This window comes from Aquarana catesbeiana, linkage group LG04 (genome assembly GCF_042186555.1).
Source record: "Aquarana catesbeiana isolate 2022-GZ linkage group LG04, ASM4218655v1, whole genome shotgun sequence".
Lineage (NCBI taxonomy): Eukaryota > Metazoa > Chordata > Amphibia > Anura > Ranidae > Aquarana > Aquarana catesbeiana.
Window position 1 is genome coordinate 383,169,436 of NC_133327.1, and position 22,025 is coordinate 383,191,460.

A 22,025-nucleotide genomic window follows, 5' to 3' on the forward strand; every position below is an offset into this window, starting at 1 on the left:
CCGTACCCTGAGCAAATAGTTAGTCAGGGATTGCTGCGCAGTCTTTTTCTTGTTGCTCCTGGACTTCGGCATGCACCGGCTTCTCCCTCAGGGGTGCTGCAGTAAAAGGTGCTGAAATTCCGTGCTCTTTGGCCCCGGGGAACGAGTTTTAGTCCCCGCTTCCCTTGGAGCTCCGGTGACTAGCGACCGTCCAGTTTAGCACCACGCATGCGCCATCCTCCATCGGACAATTGTTGTTGAATTTTCCGCAGAAAAATGTTGGATAGCAGGTTTTAAAATTTTCCGTGGACAAATGTCTGTTGTTGGATTTTCCGAGAGTGTGTACACAGGTCCGTCGGACAAAAGTCTAAAGTACAAACACGCAAGCTTGGAAGCAAGGACGAGCCAGAAGCGGTCGGTCTTGTAAACTAGCGTTCATAATGGAGAATTAACATTCGTGACGTGGCAAATTATAAAATATCGAAATGCAGCGCACATTCTCTTCTTCTTTAATGGGATAATAATGAAGCTGCTTTGCTGGTGATACTGATGGAGTTATTGCAAATGAATTTTCAAATGCTTTTTTTTTTTCTAGTGATATCAAGAATAATATTATAATAATATATTATTGGACAAGTTACTACAACACCATTATCCCATAGTTTTTAAGATCAAAGATAAAGAAACTATGTTGGTGTCCCTTGTCAATTTTACATTGTATTTTTTTAAATGTAACTGTCTACTCCCAAACTGTCATTTGAAGTAAAACACATAGCTAAGTCTTATTCTACACAATTTTTTTATTGTGCATTAAAAAAAGAAAACCAATAAAATTAGACATGCTATCTGCCAATAGAACCAAAACGTGCATTCTATGAATCCAAAAATATAGAAAATATACCAAATCAAATCATTATTATTCAACCAAAAAATAAAATAAAAGCCTCATGCATGTGTCCTGCTACTTAATATAGAAGGTCAACAATGCCAAGAATTGGTGAAAGTAGGGGTCTGTCATGCGGAGGTAATTCCAAAAAAAACATCTGGATTATTCTCCTGGAGCTCTCACAGCAAAGGCATATGACATAATTGGTCACGATTAATAAAGCAACCAATTTTTGGTCCAAGAATTCCTCCTCCTCCTGTTCCTGGACTGGACTTGGGTCAAAGCAATAACTCCAAGGCCAATAATAAATAACACGTTATCTCCTCTGATTCCGCAACATGGCTGGTTGATGAACAGCCATTCAGGAACTAACTGAAAAGCACAAAATGAAAAGTGCAAAATGAAAAGTGTGAAATGAAAAGAGCGAATCAATACTCACCAAACTTCTACTAACACAAAATTAGCAGAAGGAGCCCAAAGGGTGCTAAAGAGCTGAAAAAACAACGTAGTATGTCACTACGTTCATATTTGTTGGCCGACAATTCCTTGCCATTTGTATGCAAGACAAGTTTGAGCCAACGCCCTTCGGACAAAAGTCCACGTTTTTTTTGGCCAACAATCCGATCATGTGTACGAGGCTTAAGTCATGAAATGCTCGTAGCTTCCGGTTTCTTAGGCCATACAGATGAGTGGAGCCATTCTGGTCTCTGATCAGCTCTATGGTCAGCTGGCGGAACCACCGGCTGCATTCTCGAGTTTCCTGTTGGGAAAACCATGGAAGGCGGTGGTGGGGGGGAATGTTCCCTCCCACTGCTTGTAAAAGCAGTCTAAAGGCTAATTAGCCACTAGGATTACTTTTACATGGAAGCGGACCTCTGGCTGAAAAGAATGATACCAAGATGATTGCTAAACCTGCAGGCATCATTCTGGTATAACCACTCAAAGTCCAGTAACATACCAGTACGTTGCTGGTCCTTGTTGGGCATATGTTGTAATGTTCTTTTTTTCATGCAGCTTGTGGGCTATACAAAAAAGAGATTGAGCGGTGGGTATTCCCACCTTAGAATACCACCCTTTATCCACCCACTTCTAATGATGGGCATACATGCACCATTTTTTTTTAAAACTGTGGTGGTGAAATCACCTCCTACAGCGCTGGAGTCGCTGATTTACATATCATGTGTGCAAACGATGTTGCTGTCAAGATAAATAAATCAGTGTTGCAGCTGAATGGCGTACCTGAAAAGCAAACAATGGCAAAGATAAAACATTAACTCAATAAAACAACTTGATTTTTTAACGCAACCTGTGCCTAAAAAATTTATGCTGAAGCATGGGGGCAATCCGCCCCTAATGTTAGGAGTAAATCACTCCTCCACCCCTGCCCCCATGCTTCGGCATATATGCTCTTTTTTTTAACTGTGGTGGCGAAATCACCTCCTACAGCACTGGAGTCATGGCGTTTTGTATCGTGGGAGCAAACACTGTTGCTGTCAGAATAAATAAACCCGTGCTGCAGCTGAATGACATACCTGCTAAGCAAATGATGGTTAACAATAAAACAAAGTAAGATTACAGTATAACAAAAACACATACCATACCTGCAAAGCAAATACAATAAAATATAGCAAAAATAAAACATTACAGTTCTAAAATACAGTAACAATAGAGAGAACAATAGAGCGGACAATAGATGGCGAACATAAGAGAGAGAAGAGAAGAAGAGAGAAGAAAAATAAAACCACAACTATTTTTGGCTTTTTTATTTTTTTGTGTTTTTGTGTGTTTTTTTTTTTTTTGCACTTTTATATAAACTGTAAATGTTCCAGATTAGGGTCTCTCAAAATGTGATGGCTATCTCATCCTTCGAGACCCTGTATAAGTATGCCCTAGGACTGTGCAATGCTGTACCCTACGCTAATACTCCACTAGTGTGCGGTAGCGCTTGAAACAGTAACCGATGCAGAGACCAGGTTGGTCAGGACAGGAGGAACAATAAAAGCAGGTGTCACACCTAAATCCGCATTTTCTGCAGACACAATATCTTGTTTGGGGATTTCTTTGGGTAGGGGTACCAGGGAGGACATACAAAAAATGCCTCTCATCCAGCTGGCTCACTGCATTTGCATTGGGAAGGCGGGCAACAGCACCGTCTGGAAAAAGAAGGGCTGTGATGATCTCTTTCTGGAATTTAAGGAAGGATCCAGTTCGTCCTGAAGCTTTGTATAGCACATAAGCATTCAGCAGAGCCAATTGGAATTAATATACAGACACTTTTTTGTACCAGGATCTGGTCTTACAGGCAATTAGGTACAGCGCCAACAACTGGTCGTTGAGGTCCACCCCTCCCATATTAAGGTTGTATTCATGGACACAGAGGGGTTTCTCCACAACCCCAGTCGCCGTAGAAATTTGGACTGTCGTATCTGTGTGAAGGGAGGACGAAAACATTCCCATTATCCCTCCACTTCACTGCTAACAAATTATTACATTTCAAGCAGGCTCTCTCTCCCCCATCTAAGTCGGGACTCTACAAGCCATTGGGGGAAGCCCCGGCGATTAGATCGCATGGTGCCACATGCACCAATTCCACAATCAAAAAAGTGACTAAAAAGTGGCACGCTTGTGTAAAAATTGTCCACGTACAAGAGGTACCCCTTTCTGAATAAGATTGACACCAAGTCCCACACAATCTTACCACTGTTCCCTATGTAGTCTGGGCAGTTCTCGGGCTCCACGAGATCTCTTCCCTCGTAAACCATAAAACTATATGCATAGCCTGTTGTCCTGTCACAGAGCCATCTTGATCCCATATCTGGTATGCTTGCTGGGAAGATACTGTTTGAATGACAAGCGGCCAGAAAACTTAATCGGGGGGGGAACTCATCAACGCAGACAAATTGATCGGGAGTAAACAAGGCTGCAAACTGTTGGTTGAAGTGGTTTACGAGGGGCCAAATTTTGTGGAGCTGATTGTATCCAGGGTCACCCCGAGGACAACAGAGTTCATTGTCATTGAAATGCATTACCCACAAGATCTGCTCGTATCGTGTCCTAGTCATGGAGGCAGAGAACACGGGCATATGATGAATTGGGTCAGTGGACCAATATGACTGCAACTCAAACTTTTTAGTAATGCACATGAGGAGGGATAGGCCCAGAAAGGTCTTAAATTTGGAGACCGTGATAGGTCTCCAATCTCTGGCAAGGGTCAAATGGGGATTAGCGGATGAACTGACCAGCATACAAATTGCTTTGGTCCACAATAGATCTATAGAGATCTTCCATGAAAAACAGCAAATAAAAATCAAGTGACAAAAAATCAACTGTTTCCACCTGAATTCTGGGTTGGCCAGTGAATGGGGGAAGTATAGGTGCTGCACAAGTGGTTGGCTTCCAATTCGGATTGGCAAATGCAGCAGGAAGGGAACTATGGGCTAGACGGGCCTGTCTTTGTCTTCTTGGTGGCTGCGGGACTCTACTTGTGCTAGCCACCTCACCAGCTTGAACTGCACTTGGGACTTGCCACGTCACCAAGTGTTACTGCAGTGCTGGATGTATGACCAGGATGTACTAGGCCGCTGGTGCTTGCCAGTTCACCAGAAGTATGAGCGGCACTAGTACTGGCTCTCTACTCCATACGAGAGCCCTGCGGTTCTTGCACCTCAACAACAGCAGAAGAATGGGGTCGGGTACGCCTGACCTTGGCAGGGACTACTAATTCGTCGCCAGAGCTATCTGTCAGGGTGCCTCTGCTGTCTACCAGTTCGTTATCGGAGCCTGAATCTGACAGATGGGTGACTTCCTCTTAATTCTCATCTCTCAGGCTCAGAGACGTGTAGGCCTCTTCACTAGCCCCTTGCCGACTGGCTCACGCCGATATACTTTGGCGGAAGGGCACATACAGGCATATTAATGTACCTGTACATTGCCCTTTAAAATGCGGCATTGTGGACATGCAACCCCTTTACTGCCAGTCACATTTAAACAGTAATCAGTGCATTTTTAATCGCACTGATCGCTGTATAAATGTGAATGGTCCCAAAATAGTGCCAAAAGTGTCTGATCTGTCCGCCATAATGTCGCAGTCATGATAAAAATCGCAGATCGCCTCCATTGCTAGTAAAAAAAAAAATTATTAATAAAAATGCCATAAAACTATTCCCTATTTTGTAGATGCTATAACTTTTGCGCAAACCAATCAATAAACACTTATTGCGATTTTTTTAACCAAAAATATGTAGAAGAATACGTATCGGCCTAAACTGAGGAAAAAAATGTTTTTATATATATTTTTTGGGGATATTTATTATAGCAAAAAGTAAAAAAATTGCGTTTTTTTTCAAAATTGTCACTCTTTTTTTGTTTATAGCGCAAGAAATAAAAACCGCAGAGGTGATCAAATACCACCAAAAGAAAGCTTTATTTGTGGGGAAAAGAGGACATCAATTTTGTTTGGGAGCCGTGTCGCACGACCACGCGATGCTGTGCCGAATCGCAAAAATCGCTCTGGTCTTTGGGCAGTCAAATGGTCCGGGGCTGAAGTGGCTAGTGTACCTTCGACTGGACATTGTGGCCTCTAAATTTACTAGTACACTAGTGCGACTCACAGGAAAAAAGAGCACCTGATTGTCAGCAACTGCTTCAATCGCTACCAAAAAAACTTATGCCGCGTACACACGAGCGGACTTTCCGGCATACATACCAGAGTCCGCCGCACAATCTGATCGTGTGTAGGCTCCCGCGGACTTTTTTTTCCCAAAAAGTCATCCGGACCTAGATTGGACCTAGATTTGAAGCATGTTTCAAATCTTTCCATCGTAAGTCCGCCGGACTCAATTCCTGATGGAAAGCCCGTTCGTCTGTATGCTGGTCCAACAGACCAGATATGACGCAAGGGCAGGGTACTGCATCTCGCGCTTGCTGCAATAGGAAAAACAAATTTTCCTATTGCAGCGAGCGCGGGGCATACCAGGCCCTTAGGTCTGGTATGAATTTTAAGGGGAAACCCCTACGCCGAAAAAATGGCGTGGGGTCCCCCCTAAAATCCATACCAACCCCGATCCGAGCACGCAGCCCGTCCAGTCAGGAAAGGGGGTGGGGACGAGCAGGCGCCCCCCTCCTGAACCGTACCAGGCCGCATGCCCTCAACATGGGGGTGGGTGCTTTGGGGGAGGGGGCGCCCTGCAGGGCCCCCTCCACCACAAAGCACCTTGTCCCCATGTTGATGAGGACAAGGGCCTCTTCCCGACAACCCTGGCCGTTGGTTGTCGGGGTCTGCGGGCGGGGGGCTTATCGAAATCCGGGAGCCCCCTATAATAAGAGGGCCCCCAGATCCCGGCCCCCCACCCTATGTGAATGAAGTATGGGGTACATGGTACCCCTACCCATTTACCTAGGGAAAAAATGTCAATAATACACAGGTTTTTAAAGTAATTTATTAGACAGCTCCGGGGGATCTATTCCGGCTTCGGGGGTCTTCTTCCGACTTCGGGGGTCCCTCCGGTTCCTCTTCTCCCGGCGTCCGGTTGGTTCTTCTCCGCTCTCTCTGGCCTCTTCTCCCGGTGTTCCAGTTCTTCTGCCGACTCCTCCACTATCTTCATGCCGCTCTTTTATTAGCGGGGGCCCGGACTTCTGTGACGTTTTAGGGGGGCATGGTCAACATAACCCGGTGACCACGCCCTCCTAAAATGTCACAGTCCCAGCATGCCCAGGGACTGTGATGGCATAAGGGGGCGGGGTCTCCACCTATATAAGTCACATTGGAGCGCTCAGAGAGCATTCCAGCCGGAAAGACCGTCGTTTCAACATCGGAAGAAGAGAAGAAGCCAAGAAGCCAAGAAGCCAAGAAGCCCAGAAGCCCAGAGGGCCAGAATCCAGAAGTCCGGGCCCCCACTAACAAAAGAGCGGCATGAAGATAGCGGAGGAGCTGGCAGAAGAACTGGAACACCGGAAGAAGAGGCCAGAGAGAGCGGAGAAGAACCAACCAGACGCCGGGAGAAGAGGAACCGGAGGGACCCCCGAAGTCGGAAGAAGACCCCCGAAGCCGGAAGAAGACCCCCCGGAGCTGTCTAATAAATTACTTTAAAAACCTGTGTAGTGTGTTTTATTATTGACACTTTTTCCCTAGGTGAATGGGTAGGGGGGCCGGGATCTGGGGGCCCTCTTATTATAGGGGGCTCCCAGATTCCGATAAGCCTCCTGCCCGCAGACCCCGACAACCAATGGCCAGGGTTGTCGGAGAAAAGGCCCTTGTCCTCATCAACATGAGGACAAGGTGCTTTGTGGTGGGGGGGGCCCCGCAGGGCGCCCCCTCCCCCAAAGCACCCATCCCCCATGTTGAGGGCATGCGGCCTGGTACGGTTCAGGAGGGGGGGCGCTCGCTCGTCCCCACCCCCTTTCCTGACCAGCCGGGCTGCATGCTCGGATCGGGGTCTGGTATGGATTTTAAAGGGGACCCCACAACGTTTTTTCGGCGTAGGGGGTTCCCCTTAAAATTCATACCAGACCTAAGGGCCTGGTATGCCCCGCGACGGGGCTCGCAAGGTGTCAATCTCGCCAATAAAAGCGGCGAGATTCACTTCCTTTTCTAGTCCCATCGTACCCGAGTCATGTTCAAAATGAACTGACTTGTCCGTGTGTGGGCAAGTCTGTTCATTCTGAAAGTCCGCCATAACTCCGGCGAAAGTCCGTCGGAAAGACGGGTGGACCTAACCTGCCGGAAAGTCCGGTCATGTGTAGGCAAGTCCGCCCGTTCAGAAAGTCCAGCGGTAGTCCGGCGGAAAGTCCGGCGGAAAGAACGCCGGACCAAGTTTGCCGGAAACTCGTGTGTACGCTGCATTCGCGTTTGCAGGGATCAGGCCTGACTCTGCGAATGCTGCAGTTATGTGTTTAGTGTTTTGTAAGTGACAGTGATAGATTGATACTGCACTTGGGTGGGCTGGGCTGGACTGAGGGGCTAAACGCAGGTGCTAGCAGGTATCTGGGCTGATCTCAGTAACGCTGCATTTTTGGGAACCTTAAACTACTGGGGACGCTAATATAGTTCTGATCGGATCAAAGATATCGATCCGTTCAGACACTACGGGACACTACTACTAAGGGAGGTGTATGGTGCGTGCGTGGGTGTTTGCGCTACTGGTACTTATCTGACGCTGCCTGGGGAGACACAGACCCTAACTGACACTAAAACCTAACTGATATCACCCGCCGGGTGATCAGGGGGTTAAACCTTTTATTAGGTAATATACGACGGGTGCCCTGACGCTATAAAGAAATAACTAACTAACCAGCGTCACCCGTGACACTAATACGGTGATCACTGGTGACAGAGGGTGATCAAGGGGTTAAATCTTTATTAGAGAGGTTTAGGGGGGTCCCTAGACCTATCTGGGCCTACTACTAAGTACCCTAATGCCCCGTACACACGGTCGGATTTTCCGACGGAAAATGTGTGATAGGACCTTGTTGTCGGAAATTCCGATCGTGTGTAGGCTCCATCACACATTTTCCATCGGATTTTCCGACACACAAAGTTTGAGAGCAGGATATAAAATTTTCCGACAACAAAATCTGTTGTTGGAAATTCCGATCGTGTGTACACAAATCCGACGGACAAAGTGCCACGCATGCTCAGAATAAATAAAGAGATGAAAGCTATTGGCCACTGCCCCGTTTATAGTCCCGACGTACGTGTTTTACGTCACCGCGTTTAGAACGATCAGATTTTGTGTGACCGTGTGTATGCAAGACAAGTTTGAGCCAACATCTGTTGGAAAAAATCCTAGGATTTTGTTGCTGGAATGTCCGAACAAAGTCCGGCCGTGTGTACGGGGCATAACACTGATTATTGTCACAAATGACACCAGTACAGTTATTAAAGAAAAATATGAACACTGCACTGGGTGACACTGTGACATGGAGTGAACTGGGGGGGCAATCGGGGGGTGATCAAGGGGGTGACAAGTGTGCCTATGTGTACTGTGTCAGTGTAGTGTTGGTGCAGCTTACTGTGAGATGTCTTCTCTCCTCTGTCTGGAACAAAAAGAGTTCCACAAGGGGACATGACATCACTTCCCCTGCCTGCCTACACTAACACAGGCAGGGGAAGGATTTCATTCGCCAGAGCCGATCACCAGGTCCAGGCCAGAAATCATTGGCCTAGGACTGGAGAATGATTGGCGCCCTAGGCGGTCACGTGCCCAACGTACAGTAACGTCGCTTCGCCCAGCCGAGCCAACCTGCCGCAGTACAACTGCGGCAGCTGATCTGGAACTGGTTAACAAACGTTTCAGATTCCTACCTTTTGGTATTCTGAAGATATAGTTGTGTGGTTATAAAACCACTCCCATGCAGAGTGAACCTGCATGGGAGTGGTTTAATAATTATCAATCAGCTGCTGTACCTGAAGAGCTCTACTGAGGAAATTGACATAGCTCACATCACTTTAGACAAGATTTACCTTTGGGAGCATCTCACCAAAAATGACATTTTTGTTGCAGGGGATGCCAAAAATCTGACTTGTATCTTACACTTCTGGGAAAATCAGTAAGCCAATCACTCAAGTAAAAAAATAAAAGAAAGCCTCCAGGTAGCCATATTGCATTGCATTCTACAAATTAATACAGTGCTGCAGATTGTAAAGGAAAGGTCATTTTTAATTTGTTGTAATTGTATACGCTAGATATATATATATTTTTTGTTTGCTAGTTTTTTTCCCCCATGAAAGTGGAGTTACACTTTAATCCTGATTGTTTCCAACTGGAAGTTAAAGCTGGCTTATTGGCTAATTAGGGATGAAAGATAGGTTCTTTCACAGTGAAAACTTAAAGGTTCTAAACAGATTTCTAAGGGTAAATTTGATTCTTCAAATGATGTCTACACAGTTTATTAAGCACTAAGAGTTAAGGAAATCACTGTGATAGACATCATTTGATGTGCACCATCTAAAGTGCAATGGAAGTATTCCATGGGAAAATAATGCACTTCAGCAGAGGGAAAACATCCTGCATTTGGGAATAGAAATTTGTTTTAAATGTAATTGAACACTATAGATGGGAGGGCCATTGAAAGGAAAAGTAGTGGTTTAATCTTGGAAATATTTAGCTCTTTGTGAGCTGTTAGCATATTGGTGTGTATACTCAAGGGTAAAAGCAGATTTCTCCAAATCACAAAATATAAAAAGTGCCTTGTTCTTTACAGGAACCCTTAAAAGAGAATTGCATTTCACACGTGACATACGAGGTGGTATCAAAAAGTTTAGAGACTAGCTCTGTTTACAAGAATGTACTTTGTTTATCTATGTTTACACACTATCACCGTCATAATGTGTCTTCTTTTCGAAGCGTGTCAAGCACCTTCTGCTATTCGTGCTGGATCTCTGCAATGGTGTCAATACGGCAACCTTTGAGTTGGATCTTCAACTTTCCGAATCATGTCAAACGTCTCTGTGGCAGGTTTGCCTAGTTTCACATAGAAATTCACTTTTGTTCTTTGCTCTAACTTGCTGTCCATGATGAAATAGCAGAAATGGTAACACAGGTGGTCAGAATAGCACCAGTTGCACTGCTCCCGATGCATATAGGATGATGTCTTTTGGCACACTGACCTATGAAGGTCAGTGCTCCCTGTGACTGTGCATGCAGCTAGTGCTGCCATCTGTTGGCATGTTACAAAACTCGAAACTTTTTGATACCACCTCATACTGTACCTATATCAAGGTGTCAGGGTGTGCCCCACTAGCAACAACTAGTGAACTGATAGGCAATTGAATTGAGGAACTGAATTCTCAGGCAAGGCCTTATTCATGACCCAGCATAGGTTATGGCAAGTGGCATTTAGAAGCTCATTCAAGTAACAGACAGAGGCAGCTACTAAAGCAAGAGGCAGATATGCATGCAGTGGAAAAAAAAGGCAATCAAAGCAGTCATCAAGCTTTGCAGAGCAAGATATTGTGGCTCTATTGCTTAGTTGATGGTGTTGGTAAATCCCAAGAACAACGCTTTTTGTGGAAAACAAAATTACCAGAAAATCTGAATGTATGGTATCAGGACTGAAAACTGGTAGTTAGTGGGAATTGGCCATTTCTTATACAGTACATTCTGTAAGCAGACAAAGGGCCAATCAAAGTAAATGTGAATGTCTTCCCATTAGACACCCTCAATAGGAAACTGGCATAGGGTCAGAAATACATTCTGAAGTTCTTTACCTTCTTTAAGTCTATTCTGTAACAAATGTTACTCCATAATACATGGACTTTGTACTTGCCAGTTAAAGATTTTGATTATTATCCAATTACAGAGAAACCAGCTAGAGACACTGACATGGAGACAGATGAAAAAGCGTAAAATGTTGAGCACCGAGGTTAAGTTTTAGGCATATCTGTGTTCTTTCTCTACAGGAAGACATCAGAGAAGGCCCCCTGCCTCTTGAATCTGCTCTTTTATATCGAATTATATTTACATTAGGCAAATGCCTAAAGAATATATTTACATTTAAAGTTATTAGATCATAGTTTATGGCAATTCATTACTGTGTATGTTTAAATATTCTGTACCTAACTACAGAGTTATTTGCAAAAGGCTTAAGAACCAATTGATTGCCATTCACACCACTTATTTGTTATCATGCTGTGGAAAGTTGAATACTGTAGATGAAGAATCAGGTGTTTTGGTTATTTCTCAGGACCTGTCGGAAAGCACTGCTGACCCATGATAGTCATTTACGAAAGCAGATCTTTCCACTTGTTGTTAAAAATTGACATATGTCTACCTGTATATGATATGTAAGAGTCCTGAAATTTAAAAAAATAAGATATTATTATCCACAAGTACTGTATAATCATAATTTGCATGCTATTTTCTGTATTTGGTCCAACTCAGAAGAATATTCATGCGGTCAAACCTGTCACAAATCTTGAAATATCATACTAAGCATATGATGAAAAAATTAGAGGGACAAACCGTAATGTGCATCAGGGGATTTAGGGATTAAAGATTCCCAAATGTGACAAATGTTGAAGACTTTGATAAATGCTATATCATTTGAGTACAGTGGAAATCAGTCACAATCAGTATCTGTGGTTCTAATATTCATTTTGATATGCAGTTTTACTTTATAGGTAAGGCAAGCTCTACCTATGAATTTTTATTATATGCATGTGTAGCACTAACTCACGGTGGAGCTGCTGATTTAAAGCGGGCTGTTACCGTCACCTTGTTACCTGTAATTTCATCAATACCGGGTCTAGGGGGCCCCATTGAGCTTACTATAAGACAATGTAGGCACTAGTTACTTGAGTACTTTTCCAATGCTTTAATGGGAGATAACTGGAAGAAGTAGCAGGAAAGAGGTAGAAGGAGAGTTGCAGGGAAGTTCAAATACCTTTTCTTGGCGTAGCATCAAGGAATTTAAATCTTTAGAATGAATGTATCCTCAGCTTAGGATTAAATCTCTGTTCGCACAGATAGGTCTCTCTCACTAACCTAGCAGCCGGAACGCAGCACGAACAAAAAGTCTCTGCCACAGACTTGAATGAAACAAACTCACATGATCCTCTGCCACAGGATGTGGTAGTTTTCGATGAACAGCAAACACAGTACCCGAACCTTTAAGCCGACCCGGCAGTACTTGTGTGATAGGGTAGTTTAGGATATGTCCTCTAATCGAGTCACCAGGCCCTTCTTAAGACCAGCCTTGCATAGTCTCTTCCAAGATGGGTCCTCCCCTGTATCTTCCCGATTGTCCGGCTTCTTCCCGCAGGACAGACAGCACAGGACCATCCCAGTTATAGCAGGCCCCAGACAGGCTTCTGGGTCTACCCGCACGGCTGCAGCAACGCAACCCTCCAGGCCGGAGGGCTACAAGATAGAACTCACTGACACATACCTATAGGCCAGGAGGGCCATGAGGCAAAAAGACTCCCCGAAACATGGCGTCTGTCCCATAAATACCCTCTCCCGAAATGCAACTCGGAGGACCACCTCCGCCGAGTTATCTCCGGGACACAAGAGCACCCATACACTTCAGCTTGTTGCTTTCCAGCACTGACCTATGATGACAACGACACCCACAGGCACAATGTGGAACTGCACGCAACACAGCCAAGCTGGAACAGAGGCTAATCTAACATTAGATTGAATCTGAACTATGTACAGAACAGATGACCCACTAAATTTACCTATAAGCGGTAGATTGAAAAATCTACCAGTGCTACACATGCTTTGACTTGTTCAGCGCTGTGATGGGTTTATACTATATTACAGTAGCCCTAACTATGTTGAAATAATAAATTAAAGTAGAACCTTAAGGATCTGGAGCTTTGGGAGGTCCTGCCATAATGTGCACATATGCACAGCATACTTTGCACATTATGGCACACTTACCTCTAGGGGTACACCAAATGGGTTTTTTGGTGCCAAAACCGATACTGTAAATGAAAAATACACTAGGCCGAAAACCGAAACCGATACTGAAAATGACCGATACCGAAACTTTAAAAAAAAAAATATTTTTATACAGGAGATGGTCAGAGACTGCGGACATGGTACAGGAGATGGTCAGAGACTGCGGATATGGTACAGGAGATGGTCAGAGACTGTGAACATGGTACAGGAGATGGTCAGAGACTGCAGACATGATACAGGAGATGGTCAGAGACTGCGGACATGGTACAGGAGATGGTCAGAGACTGCAGACATGGTACAGGAGATGGTCAGAGACTGCAGACATGATACAAGAGATCAATGCAGCCTCACCAGTACCCATCAGATGCAGCCTGCCTGTGTACCCAATGCAGCCAGCCTGTGTGTAGCCAGTGCAGCCAGCCTGCGTGTAGCCAGTGCAGCCAGCCTGTGTATAGCCAGTGCAGCCAGCCTGTGTGTAGCCAGTGCAGCCAGCCTTGGCTGACTGGCCAGGATTGGACGGGTGATCTTACTATCAAAGTGCCCGGACAAAGAGGAGGGTCTGTATGTGACGGCGTGGCGGGGAACACACAGCTATTGAAATGAAAGCTGTGATGTTCCCGGGGCTCTAATCAACCTGGCGGCGGCAGCTCTCCTCTCTGTCCTGCACTATACGACACCCCCGTAATGGGCGGCACCAGGGGCAGGGGGCAGAGCTCCGCCCATGCCCAGGCCCCGCTCCATTTTCGGCTACATTATTGACCTTTTTTCTCTTGTGGCAAATTGTCAAAAAGGACATTTTCAGCCGATTTGTTTCGGTGGCCGAAATTTCGATGCATCCCTGCTTACCTCCTATTTTGCCTTACTCCAATGACATGCCCAGAATCCCTACCAGTACTAATCCATTCTTCACCAATTCCTCTTTAAATTTGTTGTGAAAAAGGTCCAGGATCATGTTGCCCCTTTGTCATACACTGGCACCATCTCTGCCACCGCATCTTCTAGATCATTTGACACTCCTCTTTGGCCATTGAATGGACTTTCACAGAAGGTACATTGTCCACAGCACCTGGCTTTATTCTCAGTATTATTAAGCCAACATATACACATGCATGAGCAATGTACACAAAAGCTTAAAGGCAAGCAAATAGTTTTTTGGACAAAAGAGATTTTGCATGTCTTTTCTGCCAAAAAACCTTTTAACTTCTAGAATTTTTTTGTAGCAGAACTTGTTCATTATCATTTCCATGTTTTCCTTTGTGCATTTTTTTGCTTAGTATTATTATGCACTGCACATTTTTAAACCATTTTCTGTTACTTTGTGCCTGTATGAGGTTTCTTTATATGGATGCAAAGCTTATTTTTTTATTGAATTATTTTTAATTTCTGACAGCTGTTTATTATTGGTAAATAGAAAAAAGGGTTTAACAATCAGAAGTGTTGACAAAAAAAAGTGTAGGTAAAGGTCACGTCAACAAATATATATTTTTTTCTCCTATGTAGGTTAATGATTTTTATCTGTATTATAGATTTGTTGTTTGCTATGAATAACCAGCTATATAGACTAGGTTTTCATAGACTAGGTTTTTTAAGCCATTTACAAAGGCTTGTGGGTTTTTATTTTGCTGTGCACTGCTCAGTTTTCAGAAATCCAGTATCAAAGCCGTGTTCAGATGATCTCCCAACTTTCCTATTTAGCTAAAGGCTTGGAGCCTCAACGAGTGGAGCTGGAGATTCTCAAGATTCCCACGACATAGCAACCATGCTTTAGTGAGTTTCTACAGCTTGTTATGAGGCATGCCACTCATGTTTAGAAGAGCTATATTTTCATTTAGTCTGAATGCTTGGCACACTCAGACCGTAAACATAAGCCTAGGTACAAATGGAAGGGATTATTGGTTTGAGCACGCTGTGATGAAAGTGATTAATAATTAATTTTACTAACATCTTTCTCAGATAAAATGTCTGCAGGCAAACATGACCCTTGTCTATCTGTCCAAAATGTCTTTTCAGAAATCTTGCTACAATGGCATTGGTTTATATAAAGCGTTATACAAATACAAGGGTGCTGTGTTTTACCCAGATCATTATAAATTACTTTTGTTACCAGTTATATTTTTCTACTTCCTTCTTTCTGAATATATTTAAAATATTAATGACAAGCAAGAGCAGCATTAACGTTTAAAGGGCAGGTCCTTATGTCCTTCTTATAAGACTAACCCTAAACATTAGAACCAGTAGAACATTCTGGGCTTAGTAAATACAAATGTTAAATGGTATATACAGAAAAATAGATATTTAACTTACCTGTAAAATCATTTTCCTGGAGTACAGTACAGGACAAAGGCATAGTCACAGACAACTGGGTTATACACAGCTACCCTCAAGTGGTTGGACACAAGCAATAGGAGGATACACTGGCAGAGGGAAGGGTCATATGTCCTGCACTGTACTCCTATTAACTTTCTCGTACAGGAAAGGACAAAGGTATTGTCATAGATGACTGGGACATCCAAAAGCAATACATATTTAAAGGTGGGCAACACAATAAAACCATGAAACAAAAGGTCAAGGGCCCTAACTCAAATGGGGTCAGTTGCACTTTGTGACCAGAGCTAGCATCAGCACAGGTCTTAAGATCCACCTACTAAGTTTGCAAACATGTTAACAGAGGACTAAGTGGCAGGGTCCTGAAAAGCACAAGAGACACTCACAAGAACTGGTTTAGAGTGCCTTAACATGAATATTCCTCAATGAAAAGTCTTGAACTGACTTGCCTAATCCATCCAACACTGGTGGAATGAGAAGCAGGAAACCCAATGCCAGGGCCCTCAGAAGAATATGAAGCAATCCAACTGTAGGCAAGGAGTACACTGGCACATTGTGACCCATGTCCAAACAGTGGAGGTAAAACTCCTTGGGACATTTTGAAGCAAAACAGAAAAAAAGGATAGACAATAGGCAAAAAGGAGGTCTGAGGTCTTGAAACAACCTTATCCTTGAGCCTGAGGCGTAACTAAAATCTTCAGGGCCCTGTTACAAGAAACCATGAAGGTCCCCCCTTGCCCCCGGCCAGTGCCCTTCCCACTACCCCCTGGGCTCTTTACTTTCATTGTGGGACCCTTTATTATAGTCCCGCAGCAGGCCCCCTTCCTGCTTTCTTGGAATCCCCCACGGTGGCGGAACGCAAGGGCCCAGTCGCAAGTGTGACCTTTGCGACCCCACTGGTGTCAATAGTTTTTATTTTTGTTATTTAATTTTTTTAAATATTACATTTTCTTACCATGTTATTTATTTATTTTTTACAATTTTATTTTTTATTATTTTACAACAATTTTTTTTGGACTCCCGTTTGGGGGCTTTGGTGAAATATTAGGTGTCTAAACAGACCTTTGATGTTTCACCTTTGAGAAAAAGAAAGGAGATTGAAGACACCTCGATCTCCATCTCTGCAGTTTCAGCAGCACAGAATAAATGAACAGGAATAGCTCTGTACAGAGCTTCCTGTTCATTCATAAACTGAAGCGTAGTAAACACAGTTTACTAAGCCTCAGCTATGAATTAAAAAAAAAAATCTGGAGTCAGTAATCGTTACCGATCACTGGCTCTATTCATTAAAACAATGACAAATACACATTTACTGACTCCTTCCCCACTCTCCATCCTGATAGTATCCCCCACAGCAGCCAGCTGGAGGTAGAGGGCAGAAACCTGGCAGCGCTGCAGGTAGGGGGGCGGGGAGGCCAGGAGAGCACACAGAGCTCGGGGGAGCAGGACAGGGATAGGGTGGCAGCAGGAGTGCCATGTAGAGCAACCAATGCCCTCCATTTTCTTCCTGCAGCCACTGATTGTCTGCAGGAGGGAGGAGAAGCGGGCATTCAGCTGCTGCATGGAGGGATCAGTTCTTCCACATGCCACCCCCCACTGCCTCTCCCATACAGATGTACAGGAGGAATGGACAGGAACCTGGAGCATGGGGCCCAGTCGCAAATGCAATCCCTGTGACCCCTGTACATACGCATCTGCCTTAAGCAACTCTAATGACTACTAGCTCTAAGGCCGCGTACAAAAGTCCGACGGCCATTCCGGCGGACTTTCGTCAGACTTTAGACGGACTTCCGACGGACTTTTGAACGAACGGACTTGCCTACACACGATCACACCAAAGTCCGACGGATTCGTACGTGATGACGTACGACCGGACTAAAATAAGGAAGTTGATAGCCAGTAACCAATAGCTGCCCTAGCGTGGGTTTTCGTCCGTAGGACTAGCATACAGACGAGCGGATTTTTCAACAGGACTCGAGTCCGTCGGAAAGATTTGAAGCATGTTTCAAATCTAAAGTCTGTCAGGTCCGATGAAGCCTACACACGATCGGATTGTCCGCCAGACTCGGTCTGTCGGACCAGTCTGGTCAAAAAGTCCGCTCATGTGTACGCTGCATAGTACTCACCTAGTGGAGGTAAGAAATGAGAGGCCTGTGGTTGCTGAAAAGGATAGCCAAAAACAGAAATATGCCCCTTGAGGGTTCTTAAGGGCAAGACTAGAGCAAGGCCTGGATCTTTCCCACAGAGCACCTTCTAGGAAGGAAGTTCTTTTGTTCACACCAAGCAAAGAAAGCTGACCAGGTGCATTGAGAGCCCCCAAGCTGCAAAAGTCCAATGTTGAGGAGACAGGTAAATAGCCATGGGTTCCAGAATATTAATGGGAATATTGTATTTCCTCACTGATCAGTTCCCTTAAACCATCAATGTCTTGAGGATTCCCCTCCCTCTCCACCCCATTAGGTTGTTATCTGTTGAGGGAACTTTCCAAACCATCAGAAGAAATTTGTCCTGATCCCATTGTGTGGCACCACATCAGAGATAATCTGGCTCTGGATGATTAATGCATAGGGAAGTCCAGATACTGAATCTGCTTGTCCCATGCAGCCCAAATACTTAGTTGTAGTGACCTAGAGAAAATCCCATCATAAGCCACACACTTGAAAGATCAGTTTCAGTATCCTCATGCCAAAGCAAACAGAGAAATGCCTTAAAAAGTCCATACTAGAGAGTGTAGGGACAGAATCTGTTCCAGTGGAAGAAAAACTGGAACTTGGTCCTAGATCAACTAGGTAATCTAGGCAGTGAGTTGGATCCAACACAGACTTCTTAAACTTTAGGATCCATCCAAAGCCATCAGTGTCTGCATTATCAGTTGCACTTTAGCAGCAAGTACCTGGATAGAGAGGTCTTGTAACACCAGATCATCCAGATAACCCATAATGTGAAGACCCTGAAAGTGAAGCTAAGCTGGAACAGGGGCCAGCACTTTACTGAAGACCCATGGGACCTGAGGCAAACCGAATGTCAGAGCGACAAACTGTAAATACAAAATGTGCTGGTGTGGAGGAAAGTTGGGGATGTGTACATCGGCATTCAGGATGTCCACTGAAGCCAGAAGATCCTCTTATCGAAGGGAAACAAAATGCAACCTGGCCAAATACATATGGAATTTCTGGACCCAAAGAAAAGTGTTTAGAGACTTCAGCCATTACTCTCTGGAGACAACATTCTGGTTCCACAAGTCTTGAACCCAGAGGACCTTCAAAGCCCAACAGACATTTTCCTGCACTGTGAGAGGAGCTGGAGCTAAACTTAGTTAGCTTGTAAGTCATGGACTGAGTGCCAAATTTGAACTTGGAGTCAAAGATTTGAGACAAATCAAAGATTTGCCTGCATGGAGGTTTGCCTTCTTTTGCGAGGCAAAGTAAACTTTTTTACCACCCGTGGCCTTCTCGATAAGTGAGTTCAAGTGCCTACTAAACATGTGCATTTTGTTTCGTTCCGAATTGAAATTCAGACGAATTTTTCTTGATTCGGAAATTCGTATGCATCCGAATTTCTGAATTACAAAAGTAATGAATTTAAACTAAACTGAAAAAAACGAACAAATTCGAATTTGAAAACATATTCGAATCAAATTCGAAAACATATTCGAATCAAATTCGAAAACATATTTGACTTGAACTCGAAAACAAATTCGAATCGAATTTGAAAACAATAGAAATCGATTTTCTAAAAAATACAATAAAATAGAATATAAAATCATAAAGCAATATAATACATATATATAATGTTTTTTTTATTCTGTTTTATTGTTTTTCTATGCTTTTCTTTTCTTTTTCTATTATTTTCTTTTCTATAATAGTCTTTTCTATTCAAATTCTAATTCATTCTATACGAAATTTGAATTTCAGAACATGGCTTCTGAAGATCGAATTTCGTATAGAATGAATTTGAATTAGAATAGAAAAGATTTGAATAGAAAAGAATAGACTAGACATTTGAATACCATATAGAATTACATCGAATTTGAATAGAAAAGATTAGAATAGAAAAGAAAATAATAGAAAAGAATAAATTAGAAAAACATATATTGTATTTTATTCTATTCTGTTCTATTGTTTTTCTATTCTATTCTTTTCTATTATTTTCTGTTCTATTCTAATCTTTTCTATTCAAATTCAAAATCATTCTATACGAAATTTGAATTTCGGAAATGGTTATATATATGTTCCAAAGGTTGCTGAACTTAAAAATTTGTAGCTTTATTCCATCAAATCTTTAGAAAAAGATTACAAAGCAAGTAGAGTCATTCCAAACAAAATCGTTACAATCATCTGTTCAGACAAAGATTACGTTTCAGGGTGATTTGTTCGCACCCTTCCTTAGATCAGTCAGAAGACATCTGAGCTTTATTTTTCTATATACAAGGTCAGTGGGAGGACTTGTTTGCTGACACTAGATTGAAAGCTGTGTGCGGTTCTCCTGTACACTTCAATCTCTCTCTCTCTCTCTCTCTCTCTCTATATATATATATATATATATACAGGGCTTTTTTTCTCAAAGAATAGGTGCTGGAACTTAACCACGACCCCCCAAACCCCCCCCCCCCCGCACACACACACACCCTCCAAATCACCTCAAATAGTGGATGTGGTCATATTTCACAAACAGTAGAAGGGTCTAAATGGGCATTAAATATCAGGATTGCATTACATACAGAGTGCAGAGTTCATGGGGGTTACACACAGGGTGCAGAGCTGTCACTTGTAAACACAGAAACCAGACTTCTGTGTTTACAAGTGATTGTGGTGAGCAGGCACCAAAGGGTCTGAGCCAGAGGTGGTGGAACTGAGTTCCACCAAGTTCCCCCTGAAAAAAAAGCCATATATATATATATATAATTTTATTTTCTAATCTGTTCTATTGTTTTCTGTGCTATTATTTTCTATTCTATTCTATCTTTTCTATTCAAACTTGATTTCAATCTATATGAAATTCGAATTTCGGAAGATGTTTTATATATATATATATATATATATATATATAAAATATTTTTTTCTATTCTGTTCCTGAATTTGAATTCATTCTAGATGAAATTCGAATTTCGGAAGATGGCTTCTGTATAGAATGAATTCGAATTTGAATAGAAAAGATTAGAATAGAAAATAATAGAAAATAGACTAGAAAAACAATAGAACAGAATAGAATAAAATTTAATATATATTATGTTTTATTCTATTCTGTTCTATTGTTTTTGTAGTCTATTCTTTTCTACTCTATTCTAATCTTTTCTATTCACATTTGAATTCATTCTATACGAAATTCTAATTTCAGAAGATGGTTTTATATATATATATATATTATTTTTTTCTATGCTGGTCTATGGTTTTTCTATTCTATTCTTTTCTATTATTTTCTATTTTATTCTAATCTTTTCTATTTGAATGCAAATTCTTTCTATACGAAATTCGAATTTCAGAAAATGGTTCTATAGAAATAAAATGAAATCGAATTCTAATAGAAAATATATATATATATCATCTTCCGGAATTGGAATTTGGTTTATATATTATATTTTTTCTATTCTGTTCTATTGTTTTTCTATGCTATTCTTATTTTCTATTCTATACTAATCTTTTCTATTGGAATTCAATTTCATTCTATATGAAATTTGAATTTTGCAAAATGGTTATATAATATTATTATGTAGTTACATAGTAGGTGAGGTTGAAAAAAGACACAAGTCCATCAAGTCCAACCTATGTGTGTGATTATGTGTCAGTATTGCATTATATATCCCTGTATGTTGCGGTCATTCAGGTGCTTATCTAATAGTTTCTTGAAGCTATCAATGCTCCCCGCTGAGACCACCGTCTGTGGAAGGGAATTCCACATCCTTGCTGCTCTTACAGTAAAGAACCCTCTACGTAGTTTAAGGTTAAACCTCTTTTCTTCTAATTTTAATTTTAATTTTATAGTTTACTTTTTCAAATTCGGTCAAATTTTTTCGAATGCGGTAGAATTTTTTCTAATTTGATAGATTTTTTTGCGAATGCGGTAGAATTTTCTTCGAATTTGATAGTTTTTTTCGAATGCGGTAGAATTTTTTTCGCATTTGATAGTTTTTTTCGAATGCGGTCGAATATTTTCGAATTCGAATATGAAGCTAAAGGAAACCCGAAAACGAATGTAACGAATGCAACTAATTTAACTAAACGAATTTAGTTAAATAACGAATCGAAACGAAACTAAACAAATTTTTTCATCCTGCACATGTCTAGCACTGAAGAGGCTTTTCCCCACCAAGGTCAGTACCAGGCACTGCTCACATGCTGGCTTCACAGACCATTACTCAAGCTATATCTGGATGAACAAGCTCAAAGAGACCTTGAAAAAGTGAGATTGCGCCCACAAGAATGCCCACAGCC